We start from the raw sequence: 22,661 nt of genomic DNA, 5'->3' as shown, positions 1-22,661 counted from the left end.
AGCCTAAGGACATACTTGTCCATATGCTACAGCGGAGCGTGTCTCTCTCCCATACAGTGAATGCTAGGATCCATTTATTCAAACAAAACGAAAAAAAACAAAAACAAACCGACGCTCCAAGCAAAGCACATAAGATGTGACAGAATAAAAATATAGTTTCAGGGGAGGAACCTTATAATGTTGTCGATGAAGAAGGGGATGCCTTGGGCATCCCCAAGCTTAGACGCTTGAGTCTTCTTAGAATATGCAGGGGTGAACCACCGGGGCATCCCCAAGCTTAGACCTTTCACTCTCCTTGATCATATTGCATCATACTCCTCTCTTGATCCTTGAAAACTTCCTCCACACCAAACTCGAAACAACTCAATAGAGGGTTAGTGGACAATAAAAATTAACATGTTCAGAGGTGACACAATCATTCTTAACACTTCTGGACATTGCATAAAGCTACTGGACATTAATGGATCAAAGAAATTCATCCAACATAGTAAAAGAGGCAATGCGAAATAAAAGGCAGAATCTGTCAAAACAGAACAGTCCGTAAAGATGGATTTTATTGAGGCACCAGACTTGCTCAAATGAAAATGCCCAAATTGAATGAAAGTTGCGTACATATCTGAGGATCACGCACGTAAATTGGCTTAATTTTCTGAGCTACCTACAGGGAGGCAGGTCGAAATTCGTGACAGCAAAGAAATCTGAAACTGCGCAGTAATCCAAATCTAGTATGAACTTTACTGTCAAAGACTTTACTTGGCACAACAAAACACAAAACTAAGATAAGGAGAGGTTGCTACAGTAGTAAACAACTTCCAAGACTCAAATATAAAACAAAAATACTGTAGTAAAAACATGGGTTGTCTCCCATAAGCGCTTTTCTTTAACGCCTTTCAGCTAGGCGCAGAAAGTGTAAATCAAGTATTATCGAGAGACGATGAATCTTCAGCGGGGTTTGGAGTTTTCTCAACCATGCATAGTATATTGGATACATAAGTTTCAGCGGCTCCCTTTTCATTAGTCTTGGGCTTGCTACTCTCATCAAACAAATTTTCAGGAACAAGCCAAGCATAGTTATTTTCTAGCGCTTCATTTATCGCTAGGAGCTTACATGGTATCGGCGCTTTGATCTCCCCACCATCATTAATATTATTAGTGTACCTTACTCTCTCCATGTCCATCTTTTCAAGGATACTAGCAAAATTGGTATAAGAACCAAGCATCTTATATTTACTAAAGACCTTTCTAGCTTCTCTTGCTATACCACCAAATTCTCTAAGAAGGGTTTCTGAAACAAAATCTTTCTTTTCCCCTTCTTCCATATCACCGAGTGTAAGAAACATGTGTTGGATTATAGGATTGAGATTAACAAATTTAGTTTCCAACATGCGAACTAAAGCAGCAGCAGCAATTTCATAAGTAGGAGCAAGTTCTACCAAGTGTCTATCTTCAAAATCTTCAACGGTACTAACATGATTGAAAAATTCTTCTATATTATTTCTCCCAACTATAGACCCACGTCCTACCGGTATGTCTTTCGTGGTAAAATTAAAAGGAAACATCATGAATCAAGTAAAGTAAATGCAAGTAACTAATTTTTTTTGTGTTTTTGATATGGAGTGCAAGACAGTAAATAAAGTAAAGCTAGCAACTAATTTTTTTTGTGTTTTGATATAATGCAGCAAACAAAGTAGTAAATAAAATAAAGCAAGACAAAAACAAAGTAAAGAGATTGGGAAGTGGAGACTCCCCTTGCAGCGTGTCTTGATCTCCCCGGCAACGGCGCCAGAAATTTGCTTGATGCGTGTAGTTGACACGTCCGTTGGGAACCCCAGGAGGAAGGTGTGATGCGCACAACGGCAAGTTTCCCTCAGTAAGAAACCAAGGTTTAATCGAACCAGTAGGAGTCAAGAAGCACGTTGAAGGTTGATGGCGGCGGGATGTAGTGCGGCGCAACACCAGAGATTTCGGCGCCAACGTGGAACCTGCTGTTATCACCAGAATTTGACCGAGTCAGAGGTGGGCCGCGATCAAGATGGACTTGAAGAATATACATGGAAGAAATACGTGAATCGGCATGTTATGCAAAGTTTGGGCTAGTTTGCCCGTGTATCTGAAATATAGTAGGATACATGTCGGTTAGTTAGAGTTTGGCTCGTGCACGGTTGGGATTATTCCCACGTTAGAAAGTCTACGGACTATAAATATGTATCTAGGGTTTATGAAATAAACAACAATCACGTTCACCACAAATCAATCTAGGCGCATCGCCAACTCCCTTGTCTCGAGGGTTTCTTCCGGGTAAGCATCATGCTGCCTAGATCGCATCTTGCGATCTAGGCAGTACAAGTTTATTCGCTGTTCATGCGTTGCTCGTACTGAAGCCTTTTTGATGGCGAGCAACGTAGTTATCTTAGATGTGTTAGGGTTAGCATTGTTCTTCGTATCATATGCTGTCGTAGTGCAACCCTTAGACATCTAGCCGCCCTTACACCTATCTTAGGTGTAGGGGCGGCACCCCGCTTGATTATTATTTAGTAGATCCGATCCGTTATGGTTGCTCCTTGTTCTTCAAGGATTAGTTTAATATCTGCATAGTTAGGCCTTACAAAGGGTTGGAGGATCCAGCGACGCGTAGGGTGTAGTTTGCTAGCCCTAGACAGGATGTTCCGGGGATCAACCTCGTGTTGGTTTTTAGGCCTTGTCTAGGATCGGCTTACGATCACCGTGCGTGACCGCGAGGCCCAATCACGAGTAGGATGATCCGATTATGCGGTGAAAACCCCAAATCGTCGTAGATCGTTTTAGCTTTATCTTGATCAAGCAGGACCACCATATATTCGTACACCTCGTGCGAATCATGGGTGGATCGGCTCCTTGAGCCGATTCACAGGACAACCTGAGAGCCGATCAAGGCTCGTATTTAATGTTTACGTGTATGCCATGCAGGAAACTAAGCGAGGCATCTCCATCACCTTCCTGACCAGGTATAGGTCAGGTGGCACGCCCTTGCACCAGCATCGGACGTGCGTGCCGGAGTCTTTGCGGGCCGTCGCTCGGAGGGACCAGGGCCAGCCGCAGCCCTAAGTTGCTCCCGGCTCTCCTGTGTTGCCCGTCGCTGCTCGCCGGTGGGTTTCTGACCGCAACACATTCTGGCACGCCCGGTGGGACAATCTTCGACATCAACCACATCGCCATCTACATCTGAGATGGCGGATGGCACTCCAGTCACATACGAGGATCTGACCGAGGAGCTCAAGAAGAAGTATGACGAGGTCAAAGCGATCCTCGAAGCCGACCTCATCGGCTCCTTTCACAGAACCCGCTCACATGGCATCAGGTGGAAAGGGTTCTCGCCTGAAGGTGCGCTCGATGGAATAGACCTGTCCGCCCCGTCAGAAGAACGCACCAGGTCCCTGCGTCAGGAGATTAACTACATGGTGGCTCACTCGCTGCACCGCCACTCTGAGAACCTGGTGAACACTTTGGAGCGTGTTGCTCTTCGGGTGATCCAGGAGATCATGAGGCACCAGTACTCTCCGTCAGGACCAGCTCTCGGGACATACCAAGGAGAGATGCCACTCCAGTCCCGTCCACCGCTGCCATTCGCGTTGGCAGCACTAGAAGTGCCGAATTCACCGGCATTCATCGTCTACAAGATCGGTGGTGACCCTAGTGACTACCAGTTCTTGCACGAGGCGCCTAAGGAGATCCCTCACAGGTACACGTGCACATACGTGCCAGACTGCGGTAACTGGGCACTCACAAACCAGGCCGCAACAGCAGGGACTTCTGGAAAAGCAGGAGGAACTTCAGCGACGGATCTTGAGAAGCGAGACGTGGCTAGCTAAGTACGCCACTCCAACAAACCTCCGAGCTCAGCTCCTGCGGTTGGCTCGAGAGATGGAAAAGCAAGCATGGCTGGCTAAGTATGCCACTCCGGCGAATCTTCGTAGTTCGACTCTGCAGCCAGCACCGCGGATCAAATCGATACCATGCGAGAGACCAGTTCGGCATGGTGCCGAAAAGGAAGACAATCGGCTATTCCAAGCCGTACCCCAACGAGTACGAGTTGATCCTGCTACCACCCAAATATCGGCTCCCTGATTTCTCCAAGTTCAAGGGATCAGATGGTTCCAGCTCCATCGAGCATGTGAGCCGATACTTGGCACAGCTGGGCACGATCTCAGCAGCAGATGAGCTACGTGTGAGGTTCTTCGCACAGTCCCTCACAGGATCGGCTTTCAGGTGGTACACTTCGTTGCCACCAGACTCGATCCGGACTTGGAAGCAGTTGGAAGAACAGTTCCACATGCAGTATCACTCGAGAGGCTTCGAGTCCGGCCTTGCCGATCTAGCACAAATACGTCGAAGCGTGGAGAATCTGGGGCAGTATACGTCCAGCGCTTCAGAAATCTAAGGAACCGATGTTATTCGGCTCGTGTGACTAAAAAGGAAGCAGTCGAGTTGGCAGGGGTGGGCCTTGCATCACAAAGCCAGTATATGGCCTCCCAAGCGAGACTACCCTTCACCGGGCGCACATGGTTCGAAAGCGTCATTATATGAACAGCGCCACCGGGACTTGTACCGGGACAAATTCAAGCGTGCGGTAGTCCTGGTTGAGGCGGATGAAGACGAAGGCTCTGCGGGAGATCAAGAAGTAGCGGTGGCTGAAAGGACTCGGGGGCAACCCCGTGTCCTGCAAATGGGTTAAGCCACCAGGTCCGCCCGAGAGGGTTCGATTTTGACGTGACTAAAACTGAGCAAATCTTCGACCTCTTACTCAAGGAGAAGCAGTTGAAGTTACCCGAAGGCCTCAAAATCCCCACGATGCAGAGCTGAACGGAAAGCCATACGCAAATGGTAACTCGTTCTCCCATACCACCAACGACCGCAGGGTGTGGCGTCGGCAGATCCAAATGGCGATAGAACAAGGACGTACGATTTTTAACCGATGCCATGAAGGTCGACACCCACCCCTTCCCCGCCGTTAACATGGTGGAGTGCACTTACCACTGAAGGTTGCTAGCCAGGATTCTCGTTCAACGTCAACATGGTAGGACCTGGACACCACTGCAAGGATGGAGACGAGGCAGCTGCTCTCGTAGCAAGGACACTGAGAGGAGGCCGCTCCACGCGATCGGCTCCGTCACGATGGCAAGCGCTACATCACGAGGGAGAAGTAAAGAATGTAAGATATCGACGACCTCTCTCTCGATCACCTCCTCAACAAGTATGTGAGTCAATATAGCCAACGCCGACGATCCGGCGACGATGATGATAGAGATCGTGCGGCTAGGGACGCCCGAGACATCGTCGGCATGATCGCGATGAGGAGGAGTACGAGCGCCGTGCCGGGGAAGAATCGAGGAAGCAAGACGACGAGGATAGGCACCGGGATTGCCCCTTCTTCGGACAACGCTGGGATTCAAGAATGAGCCGATTGCCTACAATCGGCAGCGCCAGAATGTAGACAGAAGAGGAAGGATGCAGCTAACGTGTCCGTGTTCAAACGTCTAGGGCCTCTCCCACCTCGAAGCAAGCGCGCTGAGTCCCCTCGGGTGGAAGATCTCGAGGATTTGGAAGACGATGATGAAGAAGAAGAAGAAGACAGGTACCACCGGCCAAGGTGGTGCCCTGATGGACTCAGCCGTTCCCAAAAGCGTAGGGTTCAGCGACTGCGCGGCTTGGAGGAAGCCGAAAGGTTATACCTGCACACGCTAAGAAAGGCGCGGCCTGATCTGGCCGCGAAGATCCAACGAACCCTGGATGAAGAGGGTCGACCACAAAAAATGGAGTGGCGCCCCAAGCAAAAGAAAGCCGATGATGAGACATCGGCTGGCACAAACATGGTGTTTATCCTTCCGACGGAGTTTAGCGCTCCAGGATTAGACGAGGCACCTGTGGCACAACTTGACTGCGGCCCACGGCCAGTTATCTTTGAGAAGCCACGAGAAAGAAGCTACAGACATCTGAAGGCCCTGTACTTGCGAGGTTATATCGATGGGAGGCCTGTCAATAAGATGCTGGTGGACACCGGAGCGGCAGTCAACATTATGCCATACTCTATGCTACGTCGGTTGGGACGCTCTAGCTCGGATCTGATCAAGACCAACGTGACATTGAGCGATTTCAATGGCCAAGCGTCTGACGCACAAGGTATTCTGAACGTGGATCTGACCGTAGGAAGGTAAACCATCCCTACGACGTTCTTCATCGTCGATAGCAAGAGCACCTATGCTGTTCTGCTAGGAAGAGATTGGATCCACGCCAACTGTTGCATTCCCTCCACGATGCACCAATGCGTAATACAGTGGGATGGAGATGAGGTAGAGGTCGTCCAGGCCGATGACTCAGCCGAGATTTCAATGGCTGGCATGAACGCTTGGGAAACAGCAGGCCAAGAGCCACTCTCAGGTATCAATTTGGACGACTGCGAGCGCATCGACGTGACGAAGGGCAGGGTTAGGCTGGTCTTATCCACCGGCCTGACCGTGTAGCAAGAACAAACTGATGAGCAAACGTGGCGAGGCCGATCCTTGGGATCGGCCCCAAAGATCTATGAAGGAACATTACAAAACCTTCATTGAGCGATTCAATATGGAGGCCGATTCCAGCAATCGGCCAAAATTATCCTCACCACATGTTCTGCTTGTGTTCAACATCGATCTACTGGGCAGCGGTTTTACGTCGGCCGATGAGTTAGGAAAAATCAACATTGGTCCTACCAGAGCTGACGTGCAAATACAGTGCCTTGGCTAAGCTACAGAGCCGATATCTGCAGTTACCTGACAGATTCGGCTCGGGGGGCATCTAATCAGATGAACATGTGCAAATGAACATGTGTGCAGTGAAATGTTGGGGGCCGATAGAAAAATCGGCCAGTAAAAAAAAAAATCAGCATCACGATATATAGCCGATGCACGGACATCGACTTTAGAACTAAGAAACAAAGCCGATGCACAGCCATCGACTCTAGTACAATTACACAGGATCTACCTGCTGCGTGTTCAAGACGCGGATTTTCATCAAGTCCTCTACTTCCTCGAGGGGGCAAACAATGAGAGCTTCCTCAGCTGCAATGAGCCGATTGCAGCAGTACTGTCAGAAGTCAGCTCTGGCATGCAAGACGGCCTTTTGCTCGTTAAGCCGTTGGTGTTTCGTCTACAATATCGGCTTTCAACGGAGGAAGAGGCAATCGATGGGGGCAAGTTCGGCTGGTTCGACATGGTGGCTGCCTCAGAGTTACCTGAGTTCAAAGCCCTTGGTCTGATCTGTGCATCCTCACCAATATTCTCGCCATGACTGAGGCTCGGGGGGGCAGCTAGCCTGGTAGATGCTCTGTTTTTTAGAAGCCGATTGGATTGTCATCGGCTGGTCCTTCGTCGCAACCTTCTTCACAAACTGATGAGTGCTCGCAGAAGGGGATCGCTGGAGCTGGTGCGAGAAATTTAAGGGCTCTCTTGAAAACTCTACAGTATCCACCAGATCTCAAGGACATCAGCTGAAGAATTGAAGGATGGTTTACGAAGGACCGATGTGTTTCTATCGGCTCATTAAGCATTGGCTAAGGGGACAAATCGGCAAAATCAGTATGAGGGGAAATCGGCTAAATTAAGCTCAAGGGAAATCGGCAAAATCAAATTGGGAGAAGTTCTTCATGGATAAGCAAGATTTCTTACATAAAGAGCTGATTGCTCTCAAAAGGAAGTACTAGGGGATACATTGCCCCATCTACTACTACTGATCCTATGCTAAAGGTCCTATCTACGGGCCGTCGCTGCCCTCATCGTCGCCATCGTCACCGCTGTCGGTGCTACTCCCGGCGGGCTCGTCGTCGCTGCTCCAGCGGCCGCCGACCGGGCCTTCGTTGTCCTCGTCCTCCCCGTCAGCGTCGTCGTCGTCGCTGTCGAAGTCGCTGAGGTTCCCCGGCCAGGGGCAGAAGCGCTTGGCCGGCGGCTCGTCGGAGGAGGTGTCATCCTCCTCCTCCTCCTCCTCCTTCTCCTCCTCCTCCTCCTTGGGAGAGGTGAAGTCGTCGCAGGAGAAGCGATCGTCATCGCTCTCCTCCTCCGTTTCCCCATCGGCGAGGAAGCGGAGGTCACTTTCCCCGTCGGTCAAGGACTTGTCGTCCTCAGGCCAGACGGAGAAATCATGGCTGGATTCCTCCCCGGCCTCGATGGCACGGCGGGTGTTGGCCGCATGGACCTCCTCCGGGTTCTGCTCCGGCGTCGGCTCGCGGGAAGAGGAGGACTGGGTGGAAAGATCCGATGAGGTAGAGGAGGAAGAAGACATGGTGGCGCAGGAGGACTTTTGGAGTGCTAATGCGAAGGGGATGCGGAGGTAAACTGTTTGGAGCGGTTAAATAAAAGGGGATATAGTGGAAATTCAATGCCACAGCAGTTTCCGAGGAAGTGGTGCCTAAAAAAAAAACTGCCAGGTCACGCGGAGAAGTTGAGAAGGCAAGGCATCATGATGAAGGATACTGCGACGGTTCTGCTCTGCCACGACATGACCCGACGAAGAAAAAGCAGAGTGATTTTGGAATTATCAATTCCAAAACCAGGGGGGCATGTGTTATCACCAGAATTTGACCGAGTCAGAGGTGGGCCGCGATCAAGATGGACTTGAAGAATATACATGGAAGAAATACGTGAATCGGCCTGTTATGCAAAGTTTGGGCTAGTTTGCCCGTGTATCTGTAATATAGTAGGATACTTGTCGGTTAGTTAGAGTTTGGCTCGTGCACGGTTGGGATTATTCCCACGTTAGAAAGTCTACGGACTATAAATATGTATCTAGGGTTTATGAAATAAACAACAATCACGTTCACCACAAATCAATCTAGGCGCATCGCCAACTCCCTTGTCTCGAGGGTTTCTTCCGGGTAAGCATCATGCTGCCTAGATCGCATCTTGCGATCTAGGCAGTACAAGTTTATTCACTGTTCATGCGTTGCTCGTACTGAAGCCTTTTTGATGGCGAGCAACGTAGTTATCTTAGATGTGTTAGGGTTAGCAATGTTCTTCGTATCATATGCTGTCGTAGTGCAACCCTTAGACATCTAGCCGCCCTTACACCTATCTTAGGTGTAGGGGCGGCACCCCGCTTGATTATTATTTAGTAGATCCGATCCGTTATGGTTGCTCCTTGTTCTTCAAGGATTAGTTTAATATCTGCATAGTTAGGCCTTACAAAGGGTTGGAGGATCCAGCGACGCGTAGGGTGTAGTTTGCTAGCCCTAGACAGGATGTTCCGGGGATCAACCTCGTGTTGGTTTTTAGGCCTTGTCTAGGATCGGCTTACGATCACCGTGCGTGACCGCGAGGCCCAATCACGAGTAGGATGATCCGATTATGCGGTGAAAACCCCAAATCGTCGTAGATCGTTTTAGCTTTATCTTGATCAAGCAGGACCACCATATATTCGTACACCTCGTGCGAATCATGGGTGGATCGGCTCCTTGAGCCGATTCACAGGACAACCTGAGAGCCGATCGAGGCTCGTATTTAATGTTTACGTGTATGCCATGCAGGAAACTAAGCGAGGCATCTCCATCACCTTCCTGACCGGGTATAGGTCGGGTGGCACGCCTGCACCAGCATCGGACGTGCGTGCCGGAGTCTTTGCGGGCCGTCGCTCGGAGGGACCAGGGCCAGCCGCAGCCCTAAGTTGCTCCCGGCTCTCCTGTGTTGCCCGTCGCTGCTCGCCGGTGGGTTTCTGACCGCAACACCTGCACAACACAACCAATGTACTTTGCCCCAACGAAACAGTGAGGTTGTCAATCTCACCGGCTTGCTGTAACAAAGGATTAACCGTATTGTGTGGAAGATGATTGTTTGCAGAAAACAGTAAAACAAGTATTGCAGTAGATTGTATGCGATGTAAAGAATAGGACCGGGGTCCACAGTTCACTAGAGGTGTCTCTCCCATAAGATAAAAGCATGTTGGGTGAACAAATTACAGTCGGGCAATTGACAAATAGAGAGGGCATAACAATGCACATACATGTCATGATAAATATAGTGAGATTTAATTGGGCATTACGACAAAGTACATAGACCGCTATCCAGCATTCATCTATGCCTAAAAAGTCCACCTTCAGGTTATCATCCGAACCCCTTCCAGTATTAAGTTGCAAAACAACAGACAATTGCATTAAGTATGGTGCGTAATGTAATCAATAACTACATCTTTAGACATAGCATCAATGTTTTATCCCTAGTAGCAACAGCACATCCACAACCTTAGAACTTTCATCCATCGTCCCAGATTCAATGGAGGCATGAACCCACTATCGAGCATAAATACTCCCTCTTGGAGTTAAGAGCAAAAACTTGGCCAGAGCCTCTACTAATAACGGAGAGCATGCAAGATCATAAACAACACATAGGTAATAACTTGATAATTAACATAACATAGTATTCTCTATCCATCGGATCCCAACAAACACAACATATAGTATTACAGATAGATGATCTTGATCATGTTAGGCAGCTCACAAGATCCAACAATGAAGCACAATGAGGAGAAGACAACCATCTAGCTACTGCTATGGACCCATAGTCCAGGGGTGAACTACTCACTCATCACTCCGGAGGCGACCATGGCGGTGAAGAGTCCTCCGGGAGATGAATCCCCTCTCCGGCAGGGTGCCGGAGGAGATCTCCAGAATCCCCCGAGATGGGATTGGCGGCGGCAGCGTCTCAGTAAGGTTTTCCGTATCGTGGCTCTCGGTACTGGGGGTTTCGCGATGAAGGCTATTTGTAGGCGGAAGGGCAGGTCACGGGGCCACACGAGGGGCCCACACTATAGGTCGGCGCGGCCAAGGCACAGGCCGCGCCGCCTATGGTTTGGCCACCTCGTGGCCCCACTTCGTCTCCTCTTCGGTCTTACGGAAGCTTCGTGGCAAAATAGGACCCTGGACGTTGATTTCGTCCAATTCGAGAATATTTCTTTACTAGGATTTACGAAACCAAAAGCAATGAAACAGCAACTGGCACTTCGGCATCTTGTTAATAGGTTAGTTCCAGAAAATGCACGAATATGACATAAAGTGTGCATAAAACATGTAGATATCATCAATAATGTGGCATGGAACACAAGAAATTATCGATACGTCGGAGATGTATCACGACCGTGCGCCGCTGCTCCCCGGCGACCTTGCGCAGGTACGGCGCGCCGTCCATGCTCACCTTGACGTACAGCCCACCGCCCGCTGGTTTCTTCCCGGCCGCGGTGGCTTCCCACGCCTCGCTGGCGCCGTCCTTCTCCTTCGCGGCCGTGGATGTGGACGTTGCCGACTGGAACGTGCTCTTCCTCTATGCGCCCACCGGAGGCCAGCCCACCACCTGCACCCTGGAACCAAGAAGTCATGCGCACTGTCAGCTCTTGTTCGTGATGTAGTTGTGATGAGGTTTAAGACGGCGGAGCCATGATGAACCGTAAGCTTACTTGGAAGCCGGTGCGGTGTCGTGGTCATCGGTCCCGGAGGCCTCGCTCCTGGCCGCTGCCGCCGCTGACGACGGGGACGGCCGTTTCTTCTGCGCCGCCGAAGCGCCGAAAGCCAGGTCGCAGAGGCTGCCGGGCGGGCCGAGCCGCAGCTCCGCGTCGATGATCTCCATGGCCGGGAAAGAAACGAGGAGTGCGTGAGAGAGATAGCAGCTAGCTGGGTTTGAGTTGCTGAAGTGGATGGACTTCACTGGATCCTGGTGCAGTTCTTACCATGTTGGCCTTCTTGGCTGACTTTGCCCTCCTGTTAATCCCCAGAGAAAGGTTTTTCTGTAAAATTTGGTTTAACACTTAGAATCTAATCACTAGATTAAACCAAATTCACTAAATATGGGAAATACATACTCAGCATCAACTATCCGGCGCTGATCCAGCATATCTTTTCCAGTGATACCGCCAGTTATCTTCAAGGATGCCAAGGCCTCCCTACACATTTCAGTTTGAACTGTGAATATCATGTCTGTAGGCTGCTCTAAGGGAAAGATCATTGCAACAAGGAATCTGCTTAATTTCATCCAGATTATCATTTGTTCTTCCAAATTTTGATTTAGGACTTCTGCCTTCCTTTTAGTACAATGAGACAAGCAGGATACCTTAACTAGACTTGAATGTAGCCAAAAGAGACAAGCAGGATACCTTAACCCTTCTTCGATCTCTGTGTTGCCTGCCTCCAATTTAACACCTTCAAGAAATCCACCACATGTCTTTTCGTAGTCCTGAAGACAAAGAGCTTGCACGTGCATAAAGAATGAATTTGCCACAAAAATGCACCACATGCCTTTTCATGCTTATGTCAATGAATCTTAGTTTGGCCAAAAAAAAAGAGAACTTCAACTGTAAATTGGCAGCACCCAATAATCTACAATTTTTCACCTGGCAGCACCCAATAAATTGGCACCAAAATCACACAAACACTACCATGACTGAATATATCCATATAAACAATACATAAGCAATCCATACTATTACAAGTTGCATCTGGCAGAAGGAGAAGAAGCTACAGGAAGCTTACCATTGCGCACCTAATGCTTATAAGCAAAGAAGAAGAACTGATACATGTCTCAGTTGTTCCTAGGTACTCCAGCTTAAGTAATGTGTCTGCTGGTTCCATCTTGTCTACCAGCTTAAGGAACTCATCTTCTTGCTACATAAAGTACTGTTGATACAGGCCTAGTAAGGAAGGCTCAATTTCCAGAGCAAGGAGCACTCGCTGGGATCTGCCTCGGCGTGATCCGCCTCCGTATAAAATCCTGCTTTAGTACCTTAGCAAATTTCTTTAGTACCTTAGCTACTTCAAGTTTCTGCATCAAAGGAAGTAACAATCAGTATAAAATCCTGCAGACCATGTAATCATGTAATGCTTAGTTTAGGCAGCTGCCATGAATCATTATTATCATGCCAAATTCTTGATGTAAAGCATTTATCGATGCTCTAGGAAAAGTCATGGTCATACCGCGCCATTAGTTTCGATGAACACCGCAGATGTTCATGCAATGGACAGTAAGGTAACAATCAGATTAGTTGTCGTACCAGTTGCGGCGATGTTGGTGTGCTTCTCCACTAACTGCTCCTCCTCAGACCTGAAGTGGAACAAGAAGATTAGATGAGCTTACACAATAATAACCATCAGTTTATAATGTTTTTTGCGAGGTGAAATGCACTTTGACAGGATTATAAGCTAGTATGCTACAGTCATGCTTATAATATGGAACATTGTAATGACATGGATTTATTTTCTGCAGCTGGTCCATAATAGGCGAAAATTGTCCTGCTCATTGATATCAACTCAACTCCTCCAGAAGAGGAGGATGATGTAGGGAGGGTTCTAGATCTGAACTTCAGTCCACATACTCCACAAGAACAAGAACAAGCTGCTCAGCCAGGTCACATTCCAGATGAACAAGAACAAGCTGCAGAGCTAGAACAGAATCCAGAACAAGAACATGAACAAGCTGCGGAGCTAGACCAGAATCCAGAAGAAGAAAATTTGCAGCGGGGCCGTAAGGATGTGCTAGAGAAAAGCAAATTTGCCTCATATATTGCATTGAAAGCTTTAGGAAAAGATAGACCTGTTGTGAAGGTAGATAAAGAAAATGTGGCTCAACTCTTGGGAATAAGTCTTCGATCAGTCGAGAAGATATGGAAGAAGGCAATGGATCAAGAGGCCAGGAATGAAGTGGTTGATTTCTCCAATAATCGGAAGATGTGTGGAAGAAAGAGGAGAGAGCTTAATCTGGATGAAAGGGTTCCTCAAGTTTCATTGAACCAAAGGGGTACACTGAGGGCGCTGGCAAGGTCCCTTGGTGTCCCTTTCTCAACACTACAAAGATGGTTGGCATGGGGCGATTTAAGGTGCCATACTAATAGTCTGAAGCCATATCTATCTTTGGAAAACAGACTCAGAAGACTTCTATATTGCATCTCAATGATAGATGAAAAATGGCTGAAGGATCAGACAAAAGGCGATTTGATGCTAAAGAATCTCAATGTTACTAGAGACGTGATGCGGGAATACCTCTGTGAGAAGGTAATTCCAGCAATTGTTGAAGTATGGCCCGACGATGGAGACGTGGGAACCATATGGATACAACAGGACAATGCAAGAACACATGTTCCGCCTGATGATCCTATTTTTCAAGCCGCCGTAAAAGCTTCAGGATTGGATATTAGGTTGACTTTTCAACCTCCTAACTCCCCGGATGTGAATGTTCTGGATCTTTGCTTCTTCAGTTCAATCCAATCCTTGGCATTTGAGAGTGCACCCAATACTCTCAAAGAACTGAGAGAATCAGTAGAACAAGCTTACGATGCATATGACGTGAATACACTTGCCAAAGTGTATGCCACCTTGCAGTCTGTCCTTGTGCAGATTATGAAAAACCAGGGTGAAAATACGTACAAGCTAATTCACATGGGCAAGGACAAACTGATAAAGGAGGGAAACTTGCCTGACACACTAGAGGGTGATAGCGAACTATATGAAGAAACCTTAAAGTTGATAGAGGAATATGAGATCCAACTAAAGGAGGAAGAGATCAAGGCTACACAAGCAAAGAAAGCATCAAAGATAAAAGGAAGATCCCAATTAATTGTGGATGATGACCTAGTTATCACAGGAAACGAATATGGCACATGGTTGGAGGACCCATCAAGCATTGTCCGTCCAAAGCGACGAGTCAAGATTGTATGTCCATGTCTTATTGCTTGTAATTTCTGTTTTAAGATAGGTCTAAACAGATGCATCTTACTGACAGAATTTATGTTTACTATTTACAAAAAAACTTGATCTCATCCAGGAAAGACAAGTAAGCGAATTTGAAGTTGCAATACAAAAAAAGAAGCCTGAGGAGGAGAAGCGAAAGGGAAAACAACCAATAATAGAAGAGAAGCATGAGGAGAAGAAGGTGAGCAAAATAAGAAAACAACCCACAATAGAAGATACTAGAGCAAACAAGAGGCCAAGGAAGGCATAAAACAAACACCTAGTCATCATAAACTAGCTGGCATGTAATCGCCACCACATCTACTCTATTTTCTGCAATTTGTTCAACATTGAGGCAAATGCAGTTCAACATTGTTGCGCTATTTGAAGGTCTTCTTCTAGCTTTCAACCTACGATACTTGCAAGGTATCAACTAGTACTGGACTATCACACAGAGTAGTATCAAGCAAGCAAGGAATAGAAAATAGGTATCCATAGTTTATCATGTATCCATAGTTTATCAGAGTTATCATGTATCCAGAGTTTATCAAGCAAGCAAGCAATAGAAAATAGGTATCCATAGTTTATCATGTATCCATAGTTTATCAGAGTCATCATGTATCCAGAGTTTATCAAGCAAGCAAGCAATACAAGGAGAATCGATAAGAGTTATCATGTATCCATAGTTTATCTGAATATGTACTGATAAATCAGACAGTGCCAGATGCAAACCCAACAGGTAGAGTTACTCATATTGTCCATACTATATCTGAATGTAAAAATAAATCGGCAGTGACATCAGCTTATCAGAAAAGGTTAGAAGCAATTGAGTATTGTACCTAGTTTTGAGGCTTGCTCAGTTTTGGTTATTTGACCTATACATTGAACTCAAGCGTGTAGCCTACAACAACTGAACCATAAATTTGGTGTATCCTCCTAGTAATAGCATGTGCCACGAATTTAAAAACAAGTCAATTTTCATGTTTACCAATGTTCTATTGACCACGCTAGTCCATCTTTGCCCCCATGAGTCTGAAACTTGAATCAATAAGAAGTAATCTGTGTATTCTACTGCTTAGCATGTATCTTTGACAGAGTTATCATGTATCCATAGTTTGTCTGAATATGTACTGATAAATCAGACAGTACCAGATGCAAACCCAACAGGTAGATTTATCATATTGTCCATACTACAGTATATCTGAATGTAAAAATAAATCAGGAGTGACATCAGCTTATCAGAAAAGGTTGGAAGCAGCACGCATTGGAAGAGGAACCTGACCTGCTGTGGCCCTGGCGGCCGGGCCGTGCTCGTGGGCAAGGCACGGCTGGAGGGAATCGGACTGGTGGTAGGCGTAGAAGAAGGAGGCGGACATGGGGAAGAGCGAGCAGACCGGGACGCCCCTCCGGTTTCCGACGCCGACGAAACACGTAGCTGTCGGCCACGAGCGCGGCGACCGGCAGACCCTCCTCCTCCGGTGAGCTGGACGACGGCGCCGGCGAAGACCCGTCCCTCGAGGCTGTCGAGGATTTGTGTAGCCGCCGTCCAAAAGAATCGAAATTGGATCGAAAAACAGAGCCTTGACTGAGCCTCGGCTAGGGTTTGTGGAGGGGCTGCGTAGCCAAGCTTCCAGACCATGGGATCTACAGGGAAGGATGCGGTAGCTCTGGGCGGTGGTCGCGCGGCGAAGGTGGTGGGCGGAATCAACCGGAGACGGCCTGGCGCCGGCGGCGGGTGAAATGGGGAATGGGAGGCGGACAGGATGGGGCGTTGACGAACTGATTTCTTCAGGTGAAAAACTGCAGGGGCGTTTTCGTAAAATTACCCGTGCAAACAGTTTTTCGGGTCGGAGGGAGTAACTTGATTATGAGATTTTAATTAGTTTATCTGCATATTCCTATTAATTAATCATTCACTTCTATTTTTAATTCCATATAGCTTTTGAAGCTTATATTAATTCAGTATCATATTTTTTCTCTACACTGTCAGTGTGGACAGCGGGTGCTGACAGGCGACACGCTCAGTTTTGATGATGATGATGGGCGCCTGGCGACGAACCTCGTAGTGCTCATGGCGTCCAGCACGAACTGTAGTTGGTTACCCCTTGCTGCCGCAACCAACAGATGACCCTGGAGTGGCCGTCCTCGAACCCGAGCGATTGATTCTCGTCCAGGTAATCTCTTCTGTTCTCCGCAGCTAATCTCAGCCTATTACACACCAAAATAAAGTTATATGTGGCACTTATATGAAAAATAACATGGACTATTTTTGACCAATTAATTATGCACCCAGGGACCAAACCACGCAAACTTTCACACTGCATGGAGATAGGCACAAATAATTAATCTTTGGATACAGCGCTGATTGAAGCCATGAATTGGCTAGTGTGTGGGCAGGTATACGATGTTTGGGAACATCATGAACGCCTAGATGGCGACGGCACCGACGATGGGCAACAGTACGGCAGTGATGTTCCTCTCGCTGGCCCTCCATTGCCAGATAGAAGCACGAAACAGTGTCCTTGTCTAGCGTCGTCAGGGTAGGGAACGCCATGAGGGACAGGCCGCGTGCACGAAAAATAACTGGCGTGGTGGTTGTACCCGGATAGGTCTCTTCCATTGGCAGCACCCTGATAATCGGAGATTGTGCACATATCGCGCCGGAAGGCTATCTCTGGCGCCGGCGTGCGGATCAATGGAGAAACCGCGAATCCCTCACAGGAAACCCACTCGATCGGAAGGCTGGAGGACCTCCATCGTTCCGCCCGAACCGACGGCGCCGACAGGGACGGGGATTGGGTTCACTTAAAGTTTGACTCGCAGCTGCAGCCTCCTCCTTACGGCGAGTGAAACGACGGACCGGTGGCGGCGCTGCCGCTGAAGGAACCGTCCGCCGTCTGCGTCATCCACAGCCAGTCCCAAACGAGTCCAGTGGAAAATTGGGGATTTCCGGCCGGTGACCCTCTCTTCAGAACCAGCGCTCTGGGAGGGCGCGGCGGCAGATTAGAATGGGCTCGAGCCTAAGTAAAAAATGATAAACGTGTGGATCTGGATATGCATATTTCAAATCAGGGCGTAGGAAGTGCCTCATCCCTCGCCTGGTGACTGAGGAGGGCGAGATCTCAGACCAGGCCGAGCTGATGGGGCATGTTTACCAATTCTACCATGGCTTAATGGGCGCTGAGGGGGAGGAAAGGGCTTTCTCTCTAGCTCAGAACCTTTGGCCGCCTAACAAGAGGATTTCCGATGAGGAGAACAGGAGCCTGGAGCTTACCTTTACTTCGGAAGAGTTGGACGAGGTGCTCGCGGGCATGAAACCAGACTCGACCCCAGGCCCGGACTGGCTTCCGATCCTCTTCTTCCAGAAATTCTGGGATTTTCTGAAAGGACCGATCCTCCGGATCCTGAACGACTTCGCCCTAGGGAGGGTTGACATAGCGCGCCTTAATTTTGGAGTCATCTCTCTTATTCCGAAAGTTCAGGGGGCAGACACCATCAAGCAGTTTAGACCCATCGCTTTAATCAACGTTATTTTTAAATTCGTCGCTAAGGCTTACGCTACCCGCCTTGCCCCGCTAGCGCATAGGACGATCGATCGCAGCCAATCGGCATTCATCAAAGGGAGATGCCTGCACGAGGGTGTGCTTGCACTCCATGAGATCGCCCACGAGTTGAGGGTTAAGAAACTCAAGGGCCTCCTTCTCAAACTTGACTTTGAGAAGGCCTTCGATCGGGTAAGTTGGGACTTCCTGAGAGAAGTTCTGTTGAGGAAGGGCTTCTCCCCCATGATCGTTCACCGCTTGATGCAACTGGTCTCGGGTGGCCAGACCGCGATCAACGTGAACGGTGTCATCGGGGAAAACTTCAGAAACACGCGAGGTGTGAGACAAGGGGACCCTCTTTCCCCGATCTTGTTCGACTTCATGGTGGATTCCCTGGCTGCTATCATCGCCAGGGCTACCGATTCTGGGCATCTCAAGGGTGTGGTGCCCCACCTGATCCCTGGAGGGATCACCCACCTCCAATATGCGGATGACACCTTGATTCTGATCGAGCCATCCGACTTGGGGTTGGCCAACCTTAAGCTCCTGCTCCTCTGCTTTGAGAACATGTCATGACTTAAGATTAACTTCGCTAAGAGCGAAGCGGTCGTGACAGGGGTCCCCGACCTGGAACGTCAGCGGGTGGCTGACGCCCTCAACTGCAAGCTGGGGAGCCTGCCGTTACACTACCTCGGCTTACCGGTCAGCGACCGCCCCCTTTCTGTTGCGGACTGGAACTTCCTCACTGAGAAGGTTGGCCATAGGGTGGAGCCTTGGCAAGGTCTGTTCCTTGCATCAGCCGGCAGACTGGAGCTCACCAACTCCTGCCTCTCTAGCCTACCGATGTTTGCAATGGGTCTCTATCTGCTACATGACTCGACGCATGCAGCGATGGATAAACACCGGTCCCGCTTCTTCTGGGAGGGGGTGGGACCCAAACGGAAGTACCATATGGTGGACTGGGCTACGGTGTGCAAACCATGCGAGTTTGGAGGGTTGGGAATCCTCAACACCAAGTGCATGAACATCGCCCTCATGCTAAAATGGATCTGGAAGATCTATCAGAATGAGGAAGGCCTATGGGCTGACCTTCTTAGGGCTAAGTACCTGGGGGACCATGATCTGTTCTCTCCGGTGGTTCCCACCAAAGGATCACAATTCTGGAACGCCATCCAGAAGATCAAATGGTACTTCAAAATGGGTGCGAAGCATCAGGTTAACAGTGGGCGGCGGACCTACTTCTGGTTAGACTGGTGGACGGGCACGGGGCCCCTTCGCTTTACTTTTCCTAGGTTGTTCGCATGCTGCGACAACCACTTTGTGACTGTTCAGGGTGTTAGGTCCAGCAGGGGCTGGAGAATTCGCTTTCGACGCTCCTTCGGCCTTGCAGAGAGGGTGGAATGGGACAACCTCTGCAGGATCTTCGACCTATCGCCGGCCTCGGAGGGTGATGGTGTGGTCCGATGGGCGCTTGAGCAATCTAGGGAGTACTCCACTCGCTCGATGTACTCCAAACTGTCCCGGGGTGGGACGGTCGCACACTTCAAGGATATTTGGCGCACTAGAGTTCCGCCAAAATTCCGGGTCTTCCTCTGGCAACTCATCCGAGGGAGGCTCCCGTCAGGGGACCAATTAGTAAAGCGCCACGGGCCATCGAATGGGCGGTGTGCCCTTTGTGGTGAATGGGAAACTTGCGACCATATCTTTTTCACTTGCCATATCGCGAAGTTTATGTGGGCAGGGATCAGGGACCTTCTCTCCTGCTCATGGAACCCAGCAGGGGCTGCAGACTTCATCGCCATTGCCAGCGGCTTGTCGGGTAGACTCCGTAGGATAGCTTGGTTCACTTTCGCAGCGCAATGCTGGACGCTGTGGAACATCCGTAACAAGCTAGCTATCGAGGGCTCTCTCATCTCCAGCCCGGCTGATGCTATCTTCAAAATGTCTATCTAGATGCAGAGCTGGAGGGTTCTGGTCAGACCGAGGGACAGACCACTGCTGGACGCGGCGCTGGACGAGGTTAGGAGGCTGCACGCGAGGACCCGGGCCGGAGGACACTGACGCCATCGACGACTGCACGCTGCCGCTAGCGTCCGCTCCTCGCACTTTACCTCCCCTGTTTTATCTTTGAGTTGTTCTTGGTACCAAACTATGCTTAGTTGTATTGTGGCACCAGCACTTTGGAGGCATCAATCTTTGTTGGGTGTGTGTTGTATCGCTACTCTATGGTTGCCATGTTGGCTTTATATATAAAGCCGGGCCAAGGGCTTTATGTTTAAAATATTTCAAATCTCCAAATTTTAACAGATTTTTTTGTGAGTAGCCTACAATATAATACATGCTAGTAAGTTGCTTCATTTACTATGTCCAGATTTATTTTTAGATATTTTTGAAATAAATATGTATGGTTTTCGATTTTTTTTAAACAGCTGGAGTATTGGTGCCGAAGAGTCAAAGACAATTTTCGTTTGATTGTTCCCTATACAGCTAAATTGGGTACAACTATACTTCAGCATGCACCAAGGTGCGTAGAACCACCGATAACGTAAGGAACTACATACATCATCTAATTTATAGTCTTCCATATACAACTCAATTGGGGAAAAATGAACAAACTACCGGAACCTACACCATGGCCCGCCTAACAACATGTGGATCTTCATGCAAAAGGAGTGTGTCTACGCTCTACCATCCACCTAATTTCAAAGTTGAGATAAGAACAAGACAAAATTCGGCAGCATAGAATCGATCCTAGAATCGAAGGGAATCTAGGCCCTACATGGGGATTGGGGATGTGCCATGTGGTGGGGGGATTTTAAGCACACATGCTTATGTGAGGATCTCGATATCCCATTGCTCACGCATGCAAAGCTCTCCGATGACCAATTCGACGCCCTCCTCTCGCACGGGGGTCGATCTCCGTCGCCAAGTTTGACGCACTCCCGTGCGCCTCGCCATCCGCCCAGAATATGATGCTCCTCACGATTGGGGAGCGCTCACGCTTTAAAATCGGCTCCTGCCTCGTGCGAGGAGGTCGATCTCCGTTGCTGAGCTTGGCGCAGTTCTGCATGCCTCGCCTACCAGTGACAACCTCCCGCTTCTTAAGAGTGTGAAGCTCCCTCTCGATGCCGACCTAGAAACCCTCCTCCCTTGTGAACCCTTCTTGTAGATGACCAAACCCCTCAAACCCTACAAAAATCGGAGGATGCAAACCTCGTGATGGCAGAGAGAGAAGTGAAGGGGAAGGACGTTCAACCTACATCTGGGCATGGGCAGCCCGGCCCGAAAATCCCTGGCCGGGCCGGGTCGGGCTTGCACATCGGGCCGGGCTCGGGCCTGAAATCTGAGCCTGAACGTTGGGCCAGGCCGGGCTCGGGCCTTCATTTTCCGCATTTTAGCCTGGTCGGGCCGGGCTTCTCGGGCCGGGCCGGGCTTTTTGGTCGTTCGGGCCAGGTTCGGGTTTAAATTACAGGCCCGACGGTCGGGCCGGGCCGGGCTCGGGCCTAACTTTTTACCCGCGGGCTTTTTAAAGCCCGGCCCGAAGCCCGGCCCGGCCCGGCCCGAACTTTGTCCAGGTGTAGTTCAACCCCCATGCGCGCATCCAACCATCCTTCTCACACCACGCATGCTATGGGCTAGATCCCTCTGGCGGAAACTGGTCGAGACGACCATGCTCGCGGGAGCCATGGATCAGATGATCGAACGGCTGGTAATCGACGGGTCGGCAAGAAAGCTGGCCAGCTCACTTGGGAATACTATTGCCCTGAAAACTGTCCTCGGATCCGGGGACGAAGAAATCAACCTAGTCAGACGGTGCGTGATGACAAAACCTAGCACGTCTTTCTTAACATGCTAAGGGCATCTCCAACGCGGGGACGCAAAACGCAAAACGGACAGCCCGCGCGTCCGTTTGGGTAAAAACATGACCCAATGCGCGGACCCAAATGCAAAACGGACAGCCCGCGCGGTCCGCCACGACCCAAAGCCGGCCTAAATTTAAGAGCTATTTGCGTGGTGACGGACGTGTCCGCGCGTCCGTCCTTGTCCGCTGTGTCCGCCCCCAACCCCACTTGGCAGCCACCGCGAGCCACGCGTGAAGAGGCCGCCCGCGCCGCAGGCCGCCGCCGCCGGCCGCGCGTCGGGCCGCCGCCGCCGGCCGCGCCGCGCCAGCTGCGGACACAGCCATCGTCGGCGCTGCCGCAGTAGTACCTCTGGAGCGCCCTGGGCAGGTAGAAGGGCACGAGCAAGGCGAACAGGTTGGCGCCCCAGAAGGCGAGGTTGGCGACGGCGAGCACCCTCCCAGCCACGAGCCGCCGCGGGTCGACGCCGGGGCCACCGCGCTTCTCCTCCATCTCCTGCCGCACCCACTCCCCGGCGGCGAACATCCTTGCGCGCGCTGTACATGACCAGGA

At 49.6% G+C, this 22,661-nt stretch overlaps 1 pseudogene; it reads right to left on the bottom strand.

Annotated features, from left to right (window-relative positions):
- Nucleotides 1-11,075: 11,075 nt before the first annotated feature.
- LOC127301946 (auxin-responsive protein IAA14-like) lies at nt 11,076-11,741 on the bottom strand (annotated as a pseudogene).
- Between the last annotated feature and the right edge of the window lie 10,920 nt (nt 11,742-22,661).

Source organism: Lolium perenne, chromosome 5 (assembly GCF_019359855.2).
Source record: "Lolium perenne isolate Kyuss_39 chromosome 5, Kyuss_2.0, whole genome shotgun sequence".
Taxonomy (NCBI): domain Eukaryota; kingdom Viridiplantae; phylum Streptophyta; class Magnoliopsida; order Poales; family Poaceae; genus Lolium; species Lolium perenne.
The sequence above is the reverse complement of the archived record's forward strand: the minus strand, read 5'-3'. Positions and strand labels throughout refer to the sequence as shown.